The following is a 24,406-nucleotide window of genomic DNA, read 5'->3' as shown; positions in this document are numbered from 1 at the left end:
TATGACAATTTCACTGATGGCTGCAAAGAAATGTTCATTATGTTGCCTTCTTGCCACAGGAGGGACCAGCCATGTATCAAATGGGGGAACAGGTGTCAAGGAAAAACTGGAGTTTAGGTATTCTGAATCTAAATCCTTCATACAGTCCTTTCTCTTATGACAGGAAGTCAATGAACCCATATTAAGTGGAAGGCAAATATTTTTTTCTCCCCGATTTCTTCTGAGTTTTGGATTTTTGGTTGTTTGGTGTGGGGTTTTTTCATTATTTCATATTTATTATTTCAGTCATCATGAAAGCTGCTCTTCCCACAGCCTGGCTGCTGGAGGCACACCATTTATTTATTTTGGCAAAGCAGTCACCAGTGTTCTAGCCTGAGAGACAGGGTTTAATAATGCTGAATTTAAAGTTATTAGAAATACCATTGCTTTCACAAGTACACAAATATTGAATTACTACATCTATTGGAGATCAGCTGAATTACGAGTAGGATTTCATTGACTGATTTATGCTGGAAATTCACATTTACAAATTATATTCCCCAATAAACCAGGCTTAGGTATGACAGAGAAGTTATTGCTGTTACTCGTGAAATGTTTTCTACTTTGCTCTTTGTTCTTGGGAATGCTGTACACCCAACAATATATTTCCCGCATGAAATAGCTTTCCTGAAACATCTGCTGCCAGAAAGTTTGTCCGGAACTTGCAAATGATGGATGAATTTTTGACAGGTAATTGCAATTCAGATCAGATGCAGACAGATTTAGTACCTAGAAGCTCCCAGTTTATTAAAATCACCATTGATTTATTCGAGCACCCCCCTCTCTTTTCACCACCATTCAGAAATTAATCACTTGGGTATGGTGTTCAGGGCTCATCCAGCTGCTCATAATATGAAATACATCAGTTTATCCCAACTTTATCTATCTCTCAGCACTTCTGGAGAACCTATCACCACAGTATCTAGTCACCACCAAACCCAACATCGACAATTAGTGGAAGCCTTTAATGAAGCTCCAAAGAAATTCTAGAATTTATATTAGTTAGGATGTTTAAAATCTTCAGACTTCTCTTCAGGCTTACTAAAGCAAATTAAGTGTCATCACTATCCATCCCACCTATGAAAATTATGTTTATCCTTTTCTTAGTAGCTGGAAAGACTGGAAAGCTCCATTGGTTTGATTCCCATCAGTACAGCGTTCTTCTTTTTGCAGCATATAACAAATTCATTACTGAATAGACATATGTCACTGAATATATATATATTATATATACACATGGTGCTTTCACCAGCTCTCAGCGAAGTAAGCAAAGGTTCACTGGAAATATTTCACTCAGCTCTGGCAGTTTTCAGACAGATTTCCATCAAACCTTTTGGAAATTCAGACATTGACTTTCTTTGCAACTCACATCTGTTCTGATAAAGGATTAGTTATGCATGGATAACAGCCATACGACCTCCAGCTATTTTTCTTATACCTTTCCCAGACTAAACAGAGCTAGGCAAGTGTGGGACATGCTTGGAAAAGAGCCATAGAAAGTTGAGGATGCTGAGGTAAAATGAGCATGGCAAATGCAGACACTTGAAGCATTTCTACTTGATTTAACCCAGAATTGTCATTACAGTTATTCCAGAATAGCCACTGAAGTGACTCAAAGAGAAGAATGGCAGAAGGTGATGTAATTCCTTGGATATAACCTAAAAATACACAACTGCCAGCACCTGGTCAGAGATCCCAATATTCCCTCCTGCAGTAGGCACAAGCAGATGTCAAAGGACAAGTAAGACCCGACCATGGTACTCCTGTGTGTGCTATTCCACCTGCCAATTCCTTCCAGCCCAGAGGGATTTTCTCAGCCAGATGTAATTTTGTGCATTTACTGTCAAAGGTAAGTACCATTTGGCTTATGTGGATATAAGTGCCTGCTCCAATTTGTTTGTCATTTAAAGTCTATTTTGGATGCTGGTCTTGCCCTAAGCCATTGAATGTTGCTTTTATTATTCCATATGCCAGTAACTGTACTTAAAGAAGAAACCTAAAGGCATGTCTACTTTTGTGCAGATACCATAATCTCTTGCTGAAAACAACAATAAGGCTTGTTTTAACAACAACTTAAACTGGTTTAGCTGTTTGGCTGAAGGGAATGGCCATTGCTTGTGTGTGCAACAAATGAATTACAGAAACGTTATGCCCGTAGTTTATATTGTGCTCTTACAAGAATAGCTTTTCTTGCATAAAAAAAGCATATATTAAGAGTTTTAAGGTCAGTTTGTGCTTCTTAGGTCACAATAACTTAGCCAGATTTCTAGTGTACTCTTTTCTCAGCTGGCTATGAATAATTCCCACCTCATGGGTAGAACTGAGCTTAGGTAGAACATTCCTCCTCAGTCTTACTGGGGTTCAGTCACCTTTTCTCTCTACGAGTGGTGACAAGATCTGGGACAAAAAAAGATCCATGTCGTTCCTCCCACCAACGAGCTGTTACTCGGTTTATGTGATGCCTTGTTCCCTCCACCTCCCTCCAGATGACCAGTGCTGTCCCCCCAGAGGTGTTTAACTGGCTTGGATTACTCCATCTAACCACGCACAGGCCTTTGTTATCTCACTGTAACTCTCCAGGGTCCTACATTTTGATGCTTTCTTAGCTCCTTTCCAGTCTACTACACATCAAACCCACAGGGCCAGCGTTCAGTACTTTGCAGTGTCAAATCTGAGGTGGTGAGAGGCATAGAATAAACAGAGGCCTAGACAAGGTGAGCTATCAGGAATGCTTGAAAGGAATAAAATTATTTAATCCAGATTGGAGAATAGTGAGAAAGGGATCCTGTGTCCAAGTACTCGGTTTGACTATTTGAGCTCTGTGGTTTCTGATTTCTTACAACTGACCCACCTGTCTGTGCCACTACAGGAGAGGGAAACACAGTTTTGCAAGATGTGATCCATCTCTGCTGAGTGGAAAAGGAGGGTAAGGAGTAATGTTTTTACCAATATTCATTCTCTCCTTAATTACACAGGTTGCTGCAAAGAAATTATTCTTCTGCCAGAATTTTGCTGGTATGAATGCTCATCAATCTTTTAATGATTTTAGATAGAATATGTGGATTCTCTCTCTCTTGCTTATGAATAGTGGTTTAAATTTTTAGCAAGCTAATATTTTAAAGAAAAAGGGCCCACAGTGTCTCTGACAAAGCTGATTATAGAATATCAGAATGAGGATACACCTCTATTAAAAACAGCTTTATAGGGAGTGAAGATTTATAGTGGTGTTCTGCTGATTCATGAATACTAGATATGGAAATCCATTTCTGGCAGCCACTCAGTGATGAAATATGTAGCATATAATGCATTTGTCTGTAAGACAAATGTGTGCTTTGGCTGATTAAAGAAGATATACGAACTTCTGAAAAAAAAGGAGAGGGAATTATTCCCAGGAATGAACCAGCTAATTATAAAACCAACAGGGAACCAAACGTATCTGTTGAATAACTATATAATTTTTCCTAAACAGAAAACTTTGAATGTTAATTTCTAATATACTCTATATGCAACTTCAATATGTAAAGACCTATATATACTATTGAATATTTGAAATCTACCCCTCTGCTGGTTCTAGGCCTGTTTTCAGACAGGTGGCTCCTTGCACAGCAGGCACAGAAAGGTGGGTGAGGGTTTTTGTTGATTTTTTTTTTGTTATCACAAGGATCTGTCAATCTAAGAAACAATTTTTTGAGAAAAAACAGTTCAGCCTCAAACATTGAACAAATGATAAAGGAAGCTTTTCAAAAATAGAAGTGCCCACATGTGTTGGCAAGACAATGTGTGAATGCTGATGAATAAATATAATCTGCTTGAGAAAGCTAAATTTCAGCTTGTCCTCACATGTAAGCTATTTGCATTCCTACAGATGTGTTGATTTTACATGCCTCGTGGACAAGAAAATAGAAATGTTAAAAACCAGCTCTTCCCTATCTATGGTTAGAAATAAATGACTCCGTTGTTCTGTCAGGTTCAGAGACTTGAAGCAATTGATGCTGTTTGAATGAAAAAGATCAGGATCCAAATCACTGAGCTTATAATTTAAAATTTCTGTAGTGCTTTTGCAAAAATAAGAGCAAACTCTGTAATGGGTTCAGGCACAAAACCCTGAAAGATGAGGGCTTTGAAATCTGTAGATTTCTCTGAAACTTAATGGTTCCAAACACATTCTGTTAAGATTCAGCTTTGCTAAAAGAAGAGATAGTAGGTCTATGTATGTCTTTTAATTCAAAAAGGAAGACTGTGTGATAGCTCAGAACTGACAAATTTTCACATTTTTCCCCCGGTTTTGTTCTAGTGGGTTTAATGGAATGCATGATGTTCAAAGGATGTTATGCTTTTCATATTTCTTTTCTCCATTTTCTCTTCTATCCCATAAGAAAAAGAAAGAGAAAAAGATAAATGGCAAGTGAGAGAGGGAGCGTTTGTTGCTTTGTGGCATACAAAATAGAGGGGGGGGAAAAGAAAGACACAAACCCAGAAAATTTCTAAATGTAATAAGGAACACACTGAAAATAGTTGTTACAAATGTCTGTGAAGTAGAAGCAACTATGATTATTTATAGTTTCTAATTTTAACAACTCCTATTTAAAAGCGCATATGTCGCTTTCTTTGCGCATCCATACCTTTTTTACCAGGGTAGGATGGGATATAAAAATATGTGGTGCAAGCCAAAACTACAGAGCAGCACAGCAGATGCACTGCATTATGTTTACTTTGAAGTGAAGAACTATGACATATTGCAGGAAAATTCCCAGTGGCAGAGCTGGCAGCACAGCCTGTGTGGATGAGGCCCTACCCTGCCTTGTTTGTTAGGGGGATCAGTGGATACTGACCACAAGGAGGTAAGAGGGATGATTTTTTGGCTATTCCTGTCCTATCAGATTGCAGTGGACAGTATTCCAGCCCTTGGACATGAGCTTGGAGCCATCCTGGAAAGCTGAATGAGGACCAACCATCTGGTGAGGCAGAGCAACCTGGTAAATCTCCATTTGTCCCAAGGGCTGCACACAAATCCACACTGTGAATATCCCTGGTCGTGGTACTTTCAGCATAAACAGCCACGAACTGAAGTTATGTATTATCTTGACCTTTCTAATCTTCTGGCATCACATTCTCCCCACTTTACTTGCTACCAAGCTCCTGTCTGAGCCCTCCCTCAGCCATGGGCAGGGGTCACCCTTTGGGCTGCACTGCCCTTTGTAGCTGGAGATTACTTCCCCTTAATCTGATCCTCCATGTCCATTCTGTAAAGTTCATGTTCAACAATCCTGTTTTCTTTTAAAATCACGACAGAGTGTTCTCCTGCACAGTTGTTTACTCATGACTTCATTCAAGTCTTGAACTCTTCCCTCTCTGGCTCTCAGGCATGAATGATCCTTAGGATCAAAGCCACATAGGCACTGTTTAAAGTGACAGTTACTCCAGTAAGGACAGGAAAAGACAGGACAGAGGAGAGAAAAGGACAGGACAGGACTAAAAAATTTGATTGCATGACTGTTTCTACACCTGATAAGAGAGGTCACTGGATTAGGGCCCAAATATACAAATCCAACAATTTCTCTCATATTGAGAATTTTTTGGTCAGCTGTAATTATTTCTTGGCCTCTTAGTAGTGAGGACATAGAGGCTGGGACATTCTAATTGCACAAAACTGTGTTTGTTACACGAAATATTATAGGTCATTCATTTAATAAACTTGTGCTATCTTGGCTCATGTACTCCAAGGGCACTGTGTCTTTTCAATGTCCCTTTTTGACACCCTCTGGCTGATATGACAATTCAGCAGCAGCAATTCCCTATGTCACAGTTATGGTCTGGGTTCAACAAAAACATTAAAGCCGTGCCAAGATCCTACAGACACCTGGAATAAGGGTTAAGTGGCATGCTTCAGTTTTTCCTCTATGGGCCCTTAAATCCTACCATGCTACTGGAATCATCAGGAAACCTTGCCCAGGATGTACACACTTGCTCAGTAATTGCATCCTTTTATCTTCTTCTTTAGCCTTCCAGTATTGGGATTGAAATATCCAGCCTAATTATTATCCTTCAGGATATCCTACAGGAATCCCATCAGATAAAAAAATTGTTTCAACACCATAAAACATTAAACCACCATAAAACATTAAAACAGTGCAAAAGATCTGAGCCCAGGGCAGAGGTAGAAAGAAAACTGTGCCTGTTATTCAGAGAGTTTTGGTTTCTCGACTCTGCTAAAGAATAAACATATTTTCAGTAGCTTCAGGGAAGTAGATTGTGATGCCATAGCAAATGTGGATCAAAGCTGAGCTCATCATTTGTATGATTCTCTTTGCACAGATAATAAAAACAACTAAAATACCAAGTTATAAGTCATTGAGAGAAGGTGATGGGTTTACAAGTAATTCCAAATAGTCCTTGTAATCAGCGTGTATCGAATAGTCAGTTGAAACAGATCCCTAGAAGACCCCAAACCTTTTGTCATTTATACCAGAACTAACCATAAGAAGGGATCTGGTGTACAGGTGAAAGATGAGCTACAAACCTTTTTCACTTCTCTTCAAAAAATGACAATGTATAGAATACAGCTTTAAAAATTAATGGGACTGATCCTATTTCAGTGTTCTCTCATTAAACAGTGCATTAATATAATAAAAAGATCCTGCAGCTTTGATAAAACACGGCATGCTTTGTGATTCTTTTTACACATAATGTCAGAATTATTTGGAGAACAGTAAAAATGGTTTCAAAGCTCCAGGCTGAAAATAAATCCATCTGATGTCCTTCTTTCAGAAGTTGTCCTTTCCTTGGCCATTGTTAATGTTAGTATTTTGAGCAGAACAGTTCACACTGCTCTATCCAAAAAGGACTAGAAAATGGAGGTTCAGTCCAATATTTGACCATATTTTTTCACCAAAAATAGCCAAAGATATTAAATGTAAACACCAATGTCCAAGTCATTTTAGGCAGGATAAGGGCAGAAGGTCTCCTAATCGTGTAACACAGACTGGTTAAACAAATCTTTAAGGCATTTAACTAAAAGGGTTTATTCTCTTAAAATATATCTATATTTAATATGAACTGATGAGATCTTTTTGATGAAAATACAAACAGAAAAAAAATTCCCTTCCAATGAAATCCTCAGAGATAGAATTAAACTCAATAAAATGGCTTTACTACCTCACCAATGGACTTTGGCATTAAGTCCCAAATGGGAAAAATTTAAGAATAAGTTTAAGTTAAACTCTCTGTATGACAAGGAAGAAAACCTAACTAAGGATTGCAATTAACATTTTTATACCCACAATTCTATTTGACAACTTTTACTTTACTGGGAAGTGCATTTTTTCCAAGTAGAAATAAATAATTTAACAAGTATTCTTACTGAGAAGATGGTTTGATGTCTGTTGAGAAGTCTGGGCTATAATTTACAGAAAATAAGCTACCTAATAAAAACTCATTACAAAAGCAACAGCACTGGAAAGGAGGAGGATGGGTCATTTCTCACAAGGAAGTGATGCATTGCTGATCCTAATGATGTTAAAAAAAATCAATACTTTTCTTATTTTTGCCTTTCCTAGGCTGATAGATTAATATCACTGTTTTTCTTCCTCCTGTGCTTCCACTTCACAGCTGATGCTGAAGAACACCCTGTTAAAAACCAGTATATTTGTGTTTTAAGACTCCCTATGGAGGGCATTGCCTATGTTTCATGAGCTGCCAGCTGTGGGAAGAAGTAAAAACAGGCAACCATGAAAGGGCATTTGTAGGAACAACAAATAGAACCAAAGAGGTTAATATGGTTGTACTTACAATTTAATAAAAAAAAAAACCAAAACACAACAAAACTCAGGTAGATTTACTGCAATTGGAAAGGTTAGAAATATTAGAAAAATTACATTAAAGGCTAATAGAATATATAATGTCATTTTAGGTGCCTCCTGCAACTTGTCCTTTAAAATACACCAACATCTTAGATATGGAAGGTCAAGAGAGGAAAAAAAAAGCTACATATGTACAATCTCCTCTTTGTTTTCCTCTCTCATTGTTTTCTGTGTTCTCTGCAGTGACCTGATGAGAGATCATTAGTCTGAAAACTGAACTTGAACTTCAGAATCAGGACTGCAATGGGAAAGAATCACAGCAGAAGCTGCTTGGGTTTTTAGTCTGCGCTTACACCAAAGAAAGAACGAAGTTTTAGAGTCATGGAAAATTAGAAAGAGCACAAGATCATGACTGGAAAATGAGCACTTCCTTTTCACCATAAACTTGTTCACCAGGCAAGTATTTCACCTCTAATAAAAGTTAATACATGCTAAATCTGCAGTGAGTGCAGTTAAACATCACATATTACAATTGATGCACCACCCCCCACTCAATAATGTCACTGAAATCAAACTTCAACGTTTTACATTAATGTAATTTAAATAAGCAATAAACAGCATATGGTAATGCTAAAACAAGGAAATGAGTCACCATGTAAAAAATTATTTCTTTTTTAAACAGAGGAAAGATTAAGCACATCTTTAGCGGTAGAATCATGGGAATAACTTAACCAAACAGAAATATGCCTGGCACAGCCCCAATATTTCCTGTTCCAATTAAGTATGACAAACCATTACAGAAGATGTGCTGCAAGTCTCTTACCTAAGCAGGGGTTTAGGATAGGACCAAGAGGTGACCTTTTTCCCTTATGCTTCTTTTCACTTTGAGAAGAGGTGCTGCAGCTACCAAAATGATGGAAAAAAAAAGATCCTGATGGGCAAAATGCCCTGAGCTCATGAATTACAGAGAATTACACTGACTTTTCAAGTAGTTAGAGAATGATAAAGAGAAAGATTTTCGTATAGAGGAAACTGGAAATAGAAAAGACCTATTCATCATCATTAGTAATTATTTTTACAGTGGTTTAGGGGGGGCAGGAAAGGAGAGAGAAGCCCCAACAGAGAGGTGTTAATGAAGGAGAAGAACTATCAGCTCCAGACCTACTGAAAGATTTGAGGTGAAGCAAGTATTGCTTCCCTCTCTTACATCATTCCACCCCAGCTGTAAGTTTTACTTATTTTTTTCTTTTCTCCTGTCATGGTACAATATGTCAACATAAAGCAGGCTTTGATAATACAAAGAGCACATCATGTACAAGTGCTGTACAGTCCTTATTTCTTCAGAGTTTGTTTCATTTATGTTTTGAAAAACAGCCACATATTGCTTCCACGCATTTTCTTTTATCCTGACAGCTCTTGATTAAAGACAATTCAAACTTCTCCGGGTTGGCCAACAAACTATTCTCTCTCATGGTTTAACATAGATTCTGTTATGGAGTAACGGTGTAAATATGGCAGGGAATTTATGAGAGTCTCCAGGATGTTATTTTTTATCTCTTTTTCCTGGATTTTTAAACAAAGTGCTAGCTATACCATCAAAACATTTGACAGATGACCACATATTTAAAAAATGCCAAATCCTGATCTAGTTATAATCGGTATAATCCCACTGAAGTATTCCCAAAGCTTTTATAACAATGCCTGAGTTCAAGGTGGAAAGACTTAAGCAAAATCCACTGTTTTCTGATGCTAAAACCTACACTATTTGATAAATAGGGATTTAGTTCAAATTAAACAGATGATTAAAGTAGAAAAAGCTCGGAGAATAATCAGCACTAATTATACTGATGTTGCTAGTGTAATTAATCAGTTTTGCAACCTGCAAAATTGAGATAAAGAGCTGGAAGATCTAGAGATGAAAACTCACTATGTAGAGACTATGGACTGTCTTACCCAAAATAACACATTAACACTAATTGTTCTTGGGGGTGGGTTGTCTTTTACCCCCTTTCTCCTGGGTGCTAAAGGGAGGAACCTGCTCTGTCTCCTACACTCCTTGGCCTATGGAGCTGGGGCCACTTAAAATATCTGCAGTGACCTAAAAAGGACAAATAATATTAACCTAATCCACGCATTCACACCCATATCTATGCACTCAAAGAACTTCTATCAAAGACTGCTGTTGTTTATGAAGCTATTTTTCAAAAGCATATAAAGTTCTCTTGCACCATGCACTGGTAAAATGAACTATAAAAATAATTTTACTGTGACATGAAAGCTATAAATCATAAGGACAGAAATTCATGGATGTACCTTTATCTAACGTGCTGTCCTTGAGTCCTCCTGTTAAGCATTGCATACAAGAATATAGCAAATACTCTCAAATAATCTGTGATTTTACATATTAGCTGTAAAGTGGTGTTTGTCATAATGAATGAGTAAATACTGTTCATCTCAATTGTGTTTCAACATTAGTTTTATGTTGTCCTGGCCCTGTAGGTTCAAGAAGTAACCTTAGCGCTACTTGAGAGTAGTTTTTGTGATTTAATTTTATATTTATGTCTTTACTCAGCTGCGAGAGATTTTTCCAATAAATAAAGAGAGGGGCCATGAATCTTCCCTTCCAGCTGTAAATTCTTGCAGCAGGCTACATTTTTAGTGATGCAAAGGCTGGCGCTCGTCAGCTCTTTCGCGATAAATATATCAATGTCCCTCTGAAGCCCCCGGTGGAAATATGGCTCCAATTTTTTTCTTAAAAACATGGATCAATCACTGTTGCCCTTGCCTATTCTTTTCTGTCAAATGCTCCAAATGTGCTGGAGTATCTGTAAAAAGTTTGAGAAGCACTTTGGCTACACGTCTTACAGTCCTGTTGTACAACACAACTTCGCCGCGGCTCTTGCTCGCTTTCCTGGAGATATACAGGAGGTGGTCCCCACTCAGAGATGAACATGATTAATGGCAATCCAACACATCCAATAGACCTTAGCAAGCAATGGAAGGGCCTTTCTTGCCTGCAGCAGACCCCGAGATCATGATCTAACAGCTCCCTGTGCCACTGGGCTCTAGGTTATGTATTCCATACCCCTGGAAGAAAGCACCAAATGTCCTACGAGTAGATACAGGGCAGAGAAAGACTATAGGTTTACGTGATAAATTAGCTTTCCAATTTAGTAAAATTTAAACATTTGAGTTAAATTAATAAATTAGAATTAAATTAATTAGAAATCTAATTTAGTAAAATTTAGAAAGTAAAACTTCCCGGTTTACTGTACTGGCTAGAAATTTTTGTTCTGCGCCTAGTGAATTTATTCAGTCTTTTGTTAGATAAGTAACCCTTACTAAAAAAAAAAGGCAATTTCAGACCAAGGAGATTACTGTAGAGACAGTAAGAAATAAACACTTTCTGATTTAACATGGTATTTGGGTTTTGTCCACTAGTGATGAAGGAGACCCAACAACTTTTCTGATGTCTAAGTCTCCTATCGTAGTTATATCAGCCCTTGCACTTGGATTAAAACATAAGGCCTTTGAAATTCCAGAAGTTTGTGACTCACAGAAAGGAAATTGCAAAGGAGAGAAAGGCAGGAGGAGTGAGCTTCCCCTCCTGTGAAGTTCACTACTCAAGCTTTTTTGCCAGTGACACACTCATGTCCACCCAAAATGTAACGTGTGGAAGTGGCTTTGATACTTTTCTCTCTAATGATCTGCTCAGTCAGAACCTTGTCATGAAAATGTGACACCACCATCTTGTTAATGCTCACCTTCTGGAAGAGCTGTGCTTTGAATGAAAGCATCAAAGATCTTCCTTAGAGACTTTCCCATAAAGTAGATTATTTTATGGTCATATACACTAAAAAAATCACAATATTTGAAGTTACAGTATTGCATAGCTGAATCTAGCCCAGTAAAACCCACCAGTGGCTGCCTGGACAACCTTAAAGATCACACAAACTGACAAAACCTATTTGCAAACCACTATTATCAATATTGCCTTTTTCTCAAGAAAAACCCAGACTGAAGGGAGTCTGTATGAAACTCGAGCTAATAAAGAGCACAGCTAACAAAGAGAGGACACACTGCTTCTTACAAGTAAGAAATTACTATAGTTTCTTAAATGAGTTGTCTAAGATACGCTACAGAGAAGCAATTCTTGTCAGGAAGATTATAATCCTCAAAAGTAATTTGTTTAAGCAGCCTTGTGATGTACACACACACAAAAAAAGAAATAAAAATTAAAAAATAAGGAAAACCCATCCAGATCCCTGACAAAGAGCACCACCAGGGCTGCTGGCAAGGCTGTACCACACTTGAGTCCAAGGGAATAGGGGCTGGCTCCAGAATTCAACAGGAGAAGCCAGGACTTTGGCTCAGCAGGAACACAGGAGCTGTTATTCACCAGACTCCGCAGAAATACCCATTTCCTATTTGTTTTCAAGCCTCAGGCTCCAGCCACACACAAGAATCTCCACCAAGAACCATGAAAGTAATTGTGACTTTTCTAGGGCAATATGGCATGGTAGTGCAGTCACTCACCTTCCTTGTGGGGACTCTCATCCTGGTTTCTGAGTGTGGCCCTCCTGTGTCCTTGTCCCTGCAGCACCACGAGTGTTTCAGGCACCCTCATCACTCCTCCTGGTGCAGTGGCAGAGGGACACATTGATGTAGTCCTAAAATTCCAGAAGCACTTTGCAGAAGGCAAATACAAGCTCCACAGCACCTGGAGCCTCAGCAGGTTTTCCATACGCCAGCAGAGGTGAAGCTCTGGAACAGAAAGGCAAAAGTTTTGGTACCTTGCCTGGTCTGAGCCAGCCTCGTGCAGCCCAAGCTGCCTCAAGTCATGCTGCAGTGACAGATGCCAAAACCTGTCACAGGTGCTTGGCATTTTTAATGTTAAAACATGCCACAGGCCACTGTGCTCCTCGGCATATGGGGCAGCAAGTGCCCTGTCTGCAGCTGTGCATGGGCAGCAGGGACACTTGGCTGGCCAGACAAATTTCACCTTCACAGCCGGTGCTGTGGCTTGGGCTGATGGGATCCTTGCTGCAACAGAAATGGAGTAAAATTAGGGAGAAGAGATCACAAAGGTTTTTAGTGGACTCTTACGCTACTTTTTTTACTCATCATCCCTCTAAAAATGCTAATATTGCATTGGTTATGTGTAGAAGAACTTGAAAAATATAATACAAGCATTGAAGTTCTCAGAATTCCAGTTCAGGGCTGATCTTCTTTTCCCCCTCAACTGTCTGATCTTATCAGTTACCCACAGCTCACGACATGGAGGGTACAAATCCCTAGTGCCCGCATATTCCTATGCCGCTTCCAAGAGCTTGTGAACCTTGTTTCAGTTTCTAGGCCACATTAGTTGCTGCTAACAAGCCAGGATTCAAGCCCAAAGACTTAAGGGGGCTGATTTACAACACACTTGTAAATAACGTTTTAGATTACTCTGGAAGCAAAAACATGGGTTCAGTGCCAAAGGAAGCCAGAGAAGCATTTCTGGGATGTTCTAACTCTTATGAGACACCTCAATATGTTTTGTAGCTATGCTTTAAATCAGTTCTGCCCTAAATTAGTGGGACACGGGGAGACAGAACGAGTGGAGTTCCCTGCCAGTCCAGACGTTTAAATCACCTATCTGTGAGTGGCTTCCTGCACCACAACTGTAGGAGACTGGAGGAATGCTTGACTGGCTCAAAACAATGAGGTGGGACGTAGAGGGGAACTGGGCAAACTGTGTAGATGGGATGGCTATTGCTCCACCCCCATCCGCTTGAGCTTTAGTCAGGCTTTGGTCCACACTGGAAGGGCAGCAGTCGACCCCATGGGTTGTCACAAAATGGGGGAGTGACCCCATGGCCTGTCACAAAATGGTGGACTGACCTCACTGACTGCCCCAAAATGGCAGACTGTCCCATGGCTCATCACAACATGGCAGACTACCCCCATGGCCTGTCTCAAAATGGTGGTGACCGACCCGGGGCCTGACACAAAATGGTGGACTGGGCTCATGGACTGTCACAAAATGGCGGAGTGACCCATGGCCTGTCACAAAATGGTGGACTGACCCCACACCCTTACCCAAAATGGCGGACAGCCCCTCCCCTCCCATGCCCTTACCCAAAATGGCAGTGACCGACCCCATGGCCTGTCACAAAATGGCTGAATGACCCACAGCCTGCCCCAAAATGAGGAAGTAAAATTAAAGTTCAGTAAATTACTGGCGTGGATTTTTTCCTGTGAGCTGCTCTCCTGCCTGTGGCTGCTCACTAGCAGATGTTCCCATCGGATCCTGCTGTTTGGCACATATTGCCTTTATCGAATGAGTAATAATATAAATGAACAAGCACAGCACTGTAGTCTATAGCTGAAATGTTCATTTGTTAGCAGTTAATTAACATACTAAATGCTGTGTGGCAATAAGTATAGCCAGAGAAGTAAGGAAACTTTGGAAACGCAGTCAAGTATGTCCTCTTTTGTGCAAAAGAGAAAACTAATAGTCAATAATAAAGATTTTAAATGAGATGATTTTTCAGTGTGTCTGTACTTTTGATTGCAATAATACAAAAAATGAGCGATAATATTCCATATTAATCCATGTCATATGTCTATTATTTCAGACATAAGCCAGCCCATTTCCAGGGACTGAATGTCCCGGCTGCAGGAGAACAGTATTACACAAAACAGCCTCAGAACTGACTTTGGCAGCATCCAAGCTCACAATTTGGACACTGGTGACACTTGTTCCTACAAACAGGCCTAAAAAAAATACCCCAATAACAAACATGCACCTGCTAACACAAAACCCAATTTCTCACCAGACAAAACTTACCTGCATCTTAAAAGCAGTCTACTGATATATGCACACACACATAAAAAAGCTTTAATTAAAAAAAGGTTGTAATGAAGAATGTAGCTACTAATTACTTTACTAAAACTATAAGAAATAAAGAAATGGTGCCAGTTTATGTACTTGTTGACTCAAAATCTCTCCTCAGTTAGACCTAGCAGGAGCACCAGCTGCTGTGGGGGTCCAATGAGGGCAGATTTTAGACCACATAAATTTAGATTTTTTTTTTCCTCCTAGCAACTTAATACTCATGAAATTATATAACAAATTTGTAAACCAATTACCAAATGTCAGAAGGTGCCCTGATTAAAATACACACATCCCCTGGAATGTGCCATATTCACAAATTAGCCATGTGTTATTTATAGCTCCTCAAGGCACAATAATGAAGAAAGTGGTAATGAAATCTGAAAGCCTGAATATCTCCCTTATGTTGGAAAGCAAATCCCATGAGACCCATCTGTAGCCCAAACTGTGGGAAAAAAGTATCCTTTCTAAACCAAACAAAAAACCCCTACAAACAACCTCCCCCGCCTTCACAGTTTCATGTTTCTTTTTTGAGTTTTAAAATTATTTAAGCTGCAAATCAGAATCCTACCATACTATTTTCATTCATTTAATCATAATGGTTCTTTGAAATCCCTTCTTTATTTGTATTCTCCAACACCACAAAGTGCAACCCAAATGCTTAAAAAAGACAATCTTCTTTATTCCTCTTATTCTATCTTTTTCTGTCCATGCAAGGCTGAGTTTGCATGCACACCAGTTCCTGCTAAATGTTCCACAGCGATATCATTCAGTTTTAACTTAAAAATCTAATTGCTTCAAATTCTAAAATTGCATATTTACACCTACACTTGCTTCTTTCTTCTGGGAGATAAAACCTGGTTCAATTTGAAACATCCATTAGTCAACATCTGCAAGGCCTTTGCTACATCCTCTCCGCCTCTCTCCCTTCCCAACACTGACTTCTGACTCTATATTTTTTGTCCCATATTTTCCCTGCCCATCAGAACTGTTATTCTGCTTCCCATGTAAGTTTTTCTCCTTAAAAAAGTCATGTGTTAGTATTCTTTTTTCTTCTTTACTTATGACCATACATACATCATGTCATATGCAGAAAAGCCTTGTTGAAGCATATGGTAATTACTGCACTGAGATATTTTACACTCATCCAATTTGATGCAGTCAACCTGTAGCATTGTAAGACACAATTAATTCATCATGTTGTAACATGAGTTACAATAAGCACAAAACAAGGATAAATGAAGGAGACTGCCTCTTTTTTTGGCACATTTACCAATTCCCAGGAATGAATGGTTATTTTCATGACAGATGCAAACACTGCAGAACTGCCAAAAACATTTGAAGGTCCATCAGAATATTTAACTGTCTCTAATTCTATATTGAAAAAATAATCAGTATTAGTGTCTTTCAACCCTGAGCTCAGTGACATCCTCCTCCTTCCCCAGGCCCTTCCACAAGAGCCTCCATCCATCTCCATCTATTCTCCAACAACAAACTGCTGCCTTTTCCCCTCTTTCTTTTAATCTGCCTCTCTGTCCCCCTGCATTCATTACCTATTTTCTCGTGTTGTTGGAGAACTTAATCCAGGCAGCTGAAAAGCTCTTAGAGGTACCTGAAGGGGCAAAAAAAAATCAGACAAGAAGCAAGGAGTTGCATCTTTATACTACTTTTGCAGACCTGACTCTCAGCCAGAGGGGTGGCAGATGGGCATGTGTTGCTGGAACATGTTTTGAATTTAAACAAAATTACTTTGGCTCTTACCGGGCTGCTGCAGTAGCGCAGTGACCTCAGGAGGTGTCTCTCTCTTATGCCCTGTGCCCAAAGGTGAACCATGTTAAGGTTTAATTTGCTTGATTTAAAGCTTCTCTGTACATAACAGAATAAGTCTAAAAAAGTATATTAAATTTTTTCTCATCTTCCCTTCACCTTCTTTTCTTCGATTCTGTTCTTTATTATTCTGGCTCTTGAAGAGCTCAGAGATACAAGTTTTTGAAGTATTTCTAATTAATACAACCCTCTGACCTTTGCTTTTGAAGACAAATTTGTAGCTGTAAACAGCAAAATAACGAAAAGCAACCCCCAAAATACTTTTGTCTCAGCTGGTTTCAACCACAAATACAAAGCAGGAGTCTTCCATGGGAAAAAGTCTCCAAAATATGATTCCCATGGAGAAGCAACAGATGAACAAAACAGGAAAAGCATGATTTTACATTGATAATTTAAAATTTGAAGTTAAGATACTTGAACTCTGACCTCTCAATAAAAAGAGAGACTTCCTCTCTCTGCCAACACCACGATGTGGAATGATGCCCAAGGCAGTTTGGAGTCGAGAATAAGTCCCTGACTGCATCTTGCCTTTCCTATTTTGTTCATTCCAGAATGTAACTACCTTTCTTTTTCAGGCTGAATGGAGATACTGGGCACTAAAGACTGCCTTTTGTTAGCAGAAGCAGACTCTATAAGCTATTGTGCTGTTAATTTTTTCAGTTATCTTGGCTTCCTTAATATCATTTAGCTATTTCTTTTCTTTATGGGCACCTTATTCTGCTTGATTCTGTTTCACTTTGAACCTCCATTGATGCTGAGGAATTAACACATTTTTTATCATACTGTGCAAAATGCTGACGGAATCTTTGTGCAGACTCTCTGGCAACAGAAAAAGGTTATCATTATCATCCCCTTTGTATTCTATCTCCAGAAATCTATGCACATGCTTTGTAGCCACCCCTTTTGCACAAGGAGAATGAAGAAATCACTTTGTTTTACTCACTACAAAAGCACTTTTTAAGAGATGTGTCTTTATAATTGTCCATTTTTAAAACCGGTGCATGCATAATGCACTGCTCTGAAAAGGGTTTTGAATGATTTGCTCCAATTATCCAAGCCTTACCTCTCAGGCTGCTGCTCAGCTCAGAGGTGAAACCATCCACAGCGAAACCTGAAGGTTTGTGTTAGATTTAAATGTAGAAGGGAAAGAATTCCATTCACTGGGGGCAGTGATGAAAGAGCTGCATCCACAGCCTGTACCAGTCATCCAATTACTCTGTTCCTGGCGTTTTCAAGGATGCTAAACCCACATGGAGTTTTTGTGACCCCAATCCTCTATCTGTAAAGGCAGAGAAGAAAGTGTGAGCTCCCTTTCCTCCCCTCTAAACAGTTTCCATACTTCCATTAATTCAATCTGCTTTCTCTCTGCTATTGTGACTTCTCAACAATCTACGTTAGGGATCAGCAACTATCCCAATTAAAAGGCGATTGACTAAAATTATTCTGCAATATTTCTCTGGAAGCAGCAGGTTCGCTCAGGGTACTCCAGGCAGCCATGCAGCCAGTCCCCATTTGCACACAAATAGCAGCTGGATATTAAGACATAGTTGTGATATCTGTATACTGCCCATATGCTCACTTTGAGAGGCTGGAGAGACTTGGAAATGGGATTAAATGAAAATAATGAAATAAACCAGCAATAGACTAAAAATACTGTCTAGCCAGTCGATTGGCTTATTATGCTCTGGATTCCTACAAATTCACTTTGCAGTCAGGACACACGGGGTTTGAATAATTTTCTGCCTTTACACTTTCCCTGCCACAAAAAGTAACACGGTGATGATTTTCAATAAACAAATCTGCTCTTTTCTCTCAGGGTTTGTGTACGCTCCGAATGCATTTGTGACATCAGATTTTCACTGGGGAAATGAAAAAAAAGCAACAAACCCGACAACCCACGTTTATGAAAACCCAAGAAACCAAGCTGGCCTTTTTGAAACGTGGTATGACTGGGGAAAAAAAAAAAAAAAGAAATCCCTATCAGGTTCTTAAGACATCCAGTACAAACTGGGAAGTGAGTGAAAAAGGGCTTTCCTACTGAGGCTGTGTCCAGCTACCATTCCTCTGAGCGTGACTTTATCCATTGTGCACTCAGGATGCTCTCGGGCCACAATTTAGAAGGTCAAAATGAAGGAAAAGCATCACAAAAAGAGCCTATGGAAGAAGCCTTCTGTAAATTAAGAAGGACCCCTGGGCCATATTAAGATTCTTTTTCTCTCTCCTTATTTATTATTTTGTTTTTTTTAATTCTTTAATTCTTTTATATTTAGACAATAATTCCTGTTCCCCTTGTTTTGAATCTATGCAATGAGCAAACTCTGTTTGTTTGATTTTAGGCAGGCTGAGGAGTGTAGTTGTATATTAGACCTGTTGAAGCTGGAAGACACACCTTTAGTGAGTGAAAACCATACTTTTATAAATTACACACAAATACTACATTCCAAAAACTCATGATGGGTGAGAGGAATCACTCCCATCACCAGCCCTGCCCATTACTGTGTTAGGGCTCCGTGGAAATAGAGCTCTGAGAGCAAAACTATCACACAAATTAAATAGAGTTTCCATTTTTCCATAAGGCCTGAGTGATGCAATCACAAATATTTGTCATATTCAGTATAAGCCTTTGAAAAAAACTCTGTCTGGAGTCCATTACCTTCACTTTTCCAGATGCTTTTAGGTCACTTGGAAAGAGCAAACATTTTCTTCTACCTGCAGCCCAAAAGAACAACAAAATCACTTCAGAAGAAAAATCATAGCTATAGAGCCACTTCCCTGTCTGTTTATTCTGTTTATTCTTTCTTTCAGGCAGTGACAACACCTTTAAGAGACACAAGTAGAAATTACCTCTTCTGCAGTAAAAGCCCACTTTATCCGTCAAAAACACACTCTCACTTGCTCATATATTGTATACTCTCAGTTTAATAGTTAGGTAAATATTGCAGTGTCTGGATACTCCAGAAAAGTATATTTTCAGAATGCACTCAATAGTAAAAGACAGTAATAACCCTGAGAAATGCTTTTAAGGAAAGCCAGGCCCTATCAAACTCTCCTGGCTGCAGGTGCTCTTACTGCCTTGGCAGAAATTGGCTCTGACACCAGCGAGAAAGGACATCCCAATTCCTTAAATAAGATCACCAGGCAGGGCTGTCACTTCCACTTCAATTGGACTGGCTCAGGAGAGAATCCCACATCGGAGAATTTCCCTGGAAAGAGTAAACTAACAGTTTGTAATGTATCAGCTATAACAACTACAGTTACTATTTCTATTAAAGATTGTTAATATCTCTATTAAAGATGAGGTGGAGACAAATCAGGGTCTAATTATATTTAGACCTGGATGCCTAGACAGATGGGAAAAAATGTTCACTCAATGGGGATTTTTCCTTAACTCCAGCAGAGCCGGGATTTCCCACTGAATGTTTTAATTTCCAGGATATCAACTGCAAGCGCATCACTACAAATAACATTAATGACTTTCAGTGCAGTGCAAAAATAATTAGAAGCAGAGCAATTGTCCAACATACATGCTTATACCAAGAAAAGACTGAGAAAAATCATGCAAAGCTGCATAGCCTGAGAGGAAAAAACAGAAAACAAGCAGAGGGGTGAGGTCTAAATCAAATATGAAGCAATCTATATTTTCCATTAAAGCCATTGTGAAATTGGGCATTTTGCAAAGGTCTTGATTGAAAACCATGTGAAAGTTAATGGGTTTGACTCAAATGATCCTCATCACTCCAATAAGAAACAAGGAGAAAGCAGACCCACAGGAGCAGAACTTGAAAAAAAACCACAAGTGCAAAACCATACAACAGAAAAGAAACTATTTTAATAGCTCCAGAAAAGAGTATAAATTGCTTTGTTCCCACAGCTAGAAGGAGAGTCAACAGTGCAGATTCTCATTAGAATTTCAGCACTATATTTCCTTTTTTTATAAACAGCATATCAGTAAGATTTACCAATATTGTCTCAATATGCTGAAAGTTTTATTATCTATTCTTTGACACTTTTTATTTTTCTAATTCCTTAGTTTTAATAAAAAAACCAGACATGTGTACTAAAGACTTCATTTTTTTAATGTGGCTGAATTGAAGGCTAATTAACACATTCATATCTGTCAACAAATCCAATATATTTGGCATTCATATTCCTGGGTTCTTTTGTGGTCAGTTTAATTAAATTTGTTGATAAAATAAAGGAGAAGAGAAAAAAAATAGTTTAGGTTAGGTTTTACAAAGGCAATTAGTAGTTAGTGCCCATTAAACTAGAAAAGGAAGCAGCACAATAATTTTCTAGGGCGTTTTTCTAAATGTTATCCTTGAAATTTTACCATAATCAGGAAAGAACAAGGAGCCATCATGATCCAAAAGAGCTTCCTGTCCTCTTCTCCCCCAAAGGAAGAGACAAAAAATATTCCTGAGGTGCTGAAAACCAGGAGTTCAGAGTTGAAAAGGCTGCTGACAACCTCTCATGGTGCTCTGTTTCAGAAGCTGTGATTTCAAGAGGAAGCAAAGTGGGTCCTAAACGCTACTGATAGCTGAAAATTAGGAGATGAAGAACACTTCAGAACGTTTAAGTGTGGTAGGTATGATTACAGCAATCAAAGTGCTGCCCCATTTTGCTACAGTTTATTTTGAACAGCAAGATTAAGGGGAAAAAAAAGCAAAAAAAAAAAATCTCTGATCCTAAATTGTGCAGGATGCATAAATGTTAGAAACACTCCTGACAGGGGTCCACAGAGGCAGTTGACCCTAAAGGTAACATGGTATTTATCTTGTTTTGTACTTTCAACCAAAAAAATTCCTGCTGCTTCTTCAAGAGAAGTTTCTCTCTTACCTTGTGGTCTGAACTAACCCCTTGTTGGTTTGGTATTGCAGACTGACCAGTTTATCACAAAATACCTGCAAAAAAAAAGTTCCACCAAGGTGCTTGTGTATGTACTTCACTGGCCTGTAATGACCTGGTCCATATTATATGACTGGTAAACCAGCAAAGTGATGTTTGTCCTGAGACCTGAATTTGGCCCCATGACCATGAGTAGAGTCCGTGCTGAGCCCAGAGAGTGAGCACTCCCTGGGCACTTCCTCCTGTGCAAACCTTCTCCTCGCTCAAGACACAACATCTCCAAGGATCATTGTATAAACCTCTCCACCTTCCCCACAAAGTGCCAAACAAATCCATAAATACACAGCGGCACTAACAATAAAAGCTCCAATGGAGCCATCCACAACTAGATCTCCTCATACAGCAGAGGCCAAGAGAATAAACAACAGATGACAAATGTTAGGTCATTCTCACCTTAAGCCAAAGTAAGTCTGTGCTGCTGCCAAACTCGATTTCTCTCTTCCTTCTGTCAGCTGACTCAGCCAGCTCATCCCAATTCAGCAGGGAGCTGTGCTGCACTGATGAACTGTGAAGGGGTTCAACAATAGCTCAAGTGTGATGTATTAAAGGCACTAGAAAACAAACAAATAAACAAATAAAAACCCCACAAAGAAAATAAACAAACCTGAGTATTAGTGGTAGTACCCAACGGGGATAAACAAAGTAACTTCACTTGGTTTTAATCCTAATCCCTGGGAATGAGTCGAGCATGAATGTCCACAGGCCTTGTTTGCTACCCTGTAAGGTGAGAGGATGCAGAACTGAAATAAAGTCTTACAGCAAATAATTAAAACAAAAACTACAGACCTAGAAATTTTAATGAAAAAATATGAATTCAACGAAACCCATACAGCTGGGAAGCAACTAAACATCATTCTCAACTTCTTCCAGGAATTGAAGGTAAACCCGCAGAGGTGTGTGAAGCTCTCAGGACCTGTACCCCAAGCACAGCAGTTAAATCTTCCTTGCAATAGACTGGAAGATTTTAAGACCCAAAGGGATCAGTGCGATCGACAGATTTGATCTTCCATATAAGAGAGATCAGAAAATGTCCTGCAGTAATTCTTACATCACATCTAAGAAGTTTTAGGCTACAGAAGAGTATATATTCAGCTAAGGCATCCAGACCCAGCTTCCAAGATTTAGAGATATGGAGTGTTCACTGCCAGCCTTTTAAAAATTGATCTACCTGCCCTTATTGCTAAGGAGGTTTGTCCAATATCCAGTTCCAACAGCTCTTTCTTCAGCAGAGGAAACCACTGCTGTTCACCCCCCAGCTTTTTATTACCCTCTTCATTTTCTCTGAGCAGTAAAATATGAAGCATATTTTACAAAGTGAAGTAAATAACGAGATTGAAATAAATTGCACAAAAAAGGAGGTGCTTGGCAGTGTTTCTGACTGCCACTGTCTGGGAGAATCAATGGGAGACAGTCACAGTCAGATATCCATTAAGTACAGAGTGCATTAGTAATTGCTTTAATCATCTTTCATGCAATAACCATCACTGCTGTGTTCTCCTCTGCTCAGACTGTTTTCCTTCCCTTCCTCATTGGAAATGTTCCATCACACAGCTTCCCTTGGTGCAGACCAAGCACAGCAAGCAGCAAATGCTTTCCACTTTATGCTTCGGGAATTTCTACAGGTTTAACAGTTTTAAAACAGGCATTAAGCGTCTCTTCCTTGTGTGTTTTTTTCAGATGTGAAAATCTTTAAAACTCCCGAATATGCACCATTTGACCTACTGAGCCTAATAATTTAGTGGCATAAACCCTTAAACATGAAGTCAACACTTAGTTTAGACAAAGTGTCAACAGTGTGTAGGCAACAAGCTGACACAAATCTTAAAGAATTTAGCTTTTAAAAAGCCTTAATTCCTTCTTTACTCCAATTCTCTGCAAAAGAACCTTTCCACAGCTTTATATGGCTCTTTAAGCTATGTCAGCATGAGTGGTAGCTTAAAGGTACAGCAATTAAATTATGAGCAAACGTATGTAAAAACATAGTGTAAGAATGTTTCCAAAAACGGACTTTACAGGAAATCAATAGATTTTCACTGAGGTAGATTGCCCAGCATCATCAGTGAATGAATTTTACTAAACCAGCTGTAGCAAGAGAATCAAACCCAAGCACCACCAAGGAAAGCAATTGTATTCATTAGGAACCCACAGGACCATCTCAGATGACACAGCTTTTCACAAGCAGCTATGCAACTCCAGGGAGTCCCATTTGAATCTCAGCTCCATCATGCTGCAGTTCCATCTTTGTATATTCAAAATAATAATAAGAAAAAAAGCTAATTCTTGGAAATTATGGGGATTTTTGTTTTACGTAGGCAATGAGTAACATTATCATAACCTGAGGGGAAAATACCGGTGAATCAACATTTTCTTTATTAACTTTATTCTAGTCCTGGTCTTACACTGATCCTTGAGGAAGGGAAATCTTTTTGCAGTGGCTTCAGCAGCATCAGAACAGGAGCACCCATTGCTGTATTTAATGAGGTTGAGAGATATTTACTGCAATTTTTTGAGTAAAGAGTTGAGGTCTCCCTTTAACAACAAGTATTACAGATTAGTATTCTTTCTTTCTGAGGCATACAGCATTTTACAAGGAAACTTAATGAAGTAGGCTCTGAGGTATTTCCCGTAATATATTTCAATAAAAGAAAGTATAAGCCAGTAAAGTTGCTCATGTAAGCATTGAGGATTTAAGGAATTACTTAAACAATGAATGCATGAAGCTATTAACCTTCTTGGAGAATTAAAATGTGTCCCTTTGTGATGAATCAAAAGCAGCAGTCATTTCAGCTCTGAAGGACTGGTTTTATACATGTGACTGAAACATAATCAAAGAAATATGAAATTGTGCTGCATCCAGAGAAAATTAGACCAGACTTCTAGACCATGAGAACACCTTTGCAACAGTTTTTATTTGGTACATTCATACATCAGTTACCTCTTGGCAATGGCACAGGCCCAG

General features: G+C 39.0%; 3 long non-coding RNA genes across 5 annotated transcripts in view; 2 read left to right on the top strand and 1 right to left on the bottom strand.

Annotated features, from left to right (window-relative positions):
- Positions 1-2,952, top strand: part of LOC113970662 — a 74,288-nt gene extending 71,336 nt beyond the window's left edge. Inside the window, exons 6-7 of one of the 2 annotated variants that reach the window (XR_003535253.1) lie at positions 1,754-1,888; positions 2,909-2,952. This is a non-coding gene — a long non-coding RNA (uncharacterized LOC113970662). Of the gene's footprint in view, positions 1-1,624; positions 1,889-2,908 lie in introns of both variants that reach the window. The other variant, XR_003535252.1, reaches the window with a different exon arrangement.
- LOC113970661 overlaps positions 1-24,406 on the bottom strand; it is a 58,753-nt gene that overhangs the window by 17,752 nt on the left and 16,595 nt on the right. Inside the window, exons 8-13 of one of the 2 annotated variants that reach the window (XR_003535251.1) lie at positions 22,052-22,164; positions 21,841-21,952; positions 19,196-19,251; positions 17,606-17,821; positions 12,559-12,602; positions 12,375-12,473 (exon numbers count right to left, since the gene is read on the bottom strand). This is a non-coding gene — a long non-coding RNA (uncharacterized LOC113970661). Of the gene's footprint in view, positions 1-12,374; positions 12,603-17,605; positions 17,822-19,195; positions 19,252-21,840; positions 21,953-22,051; positions 22,165-24,406 lie in introns of both variants that reach the window. The other variant, XR_003535250.1, reaches the window with a different exon arrangement.
- On the top strand, positions 18,362-23,710 carry LOC113970663. The gene is made up of 4 exons (XR_003535254.1): positions 18,362-18,485; positions 18,879-18,936; positions 20,940-21,123; positions 22,318-23,710. It is a non-coding gene; the product is annotated as an uncharacterized LOC113970663 (long non-coding RNA).

This window comes from Neopelma chrysocephalum, unplaced genomic scaffold (genome assembly GCF_003984885.1).
Source record: "Neopelma chrysocephalum unplaced genomic scaffold, ASM398488v2 Primary Assembly neopelma1_78, whole genome shotgun sequence".
Lineage (NCBI taxonomy): Eukaryota > Metazoa > Chordata > Aves > Passeriformes > Pipridae > Neopelma > Neopelma chrysocephalum.
Note: the sequence above shows the minus strand (reverse complement) of the source record. Positions and strands in the feature narration are given on the sequence as shown.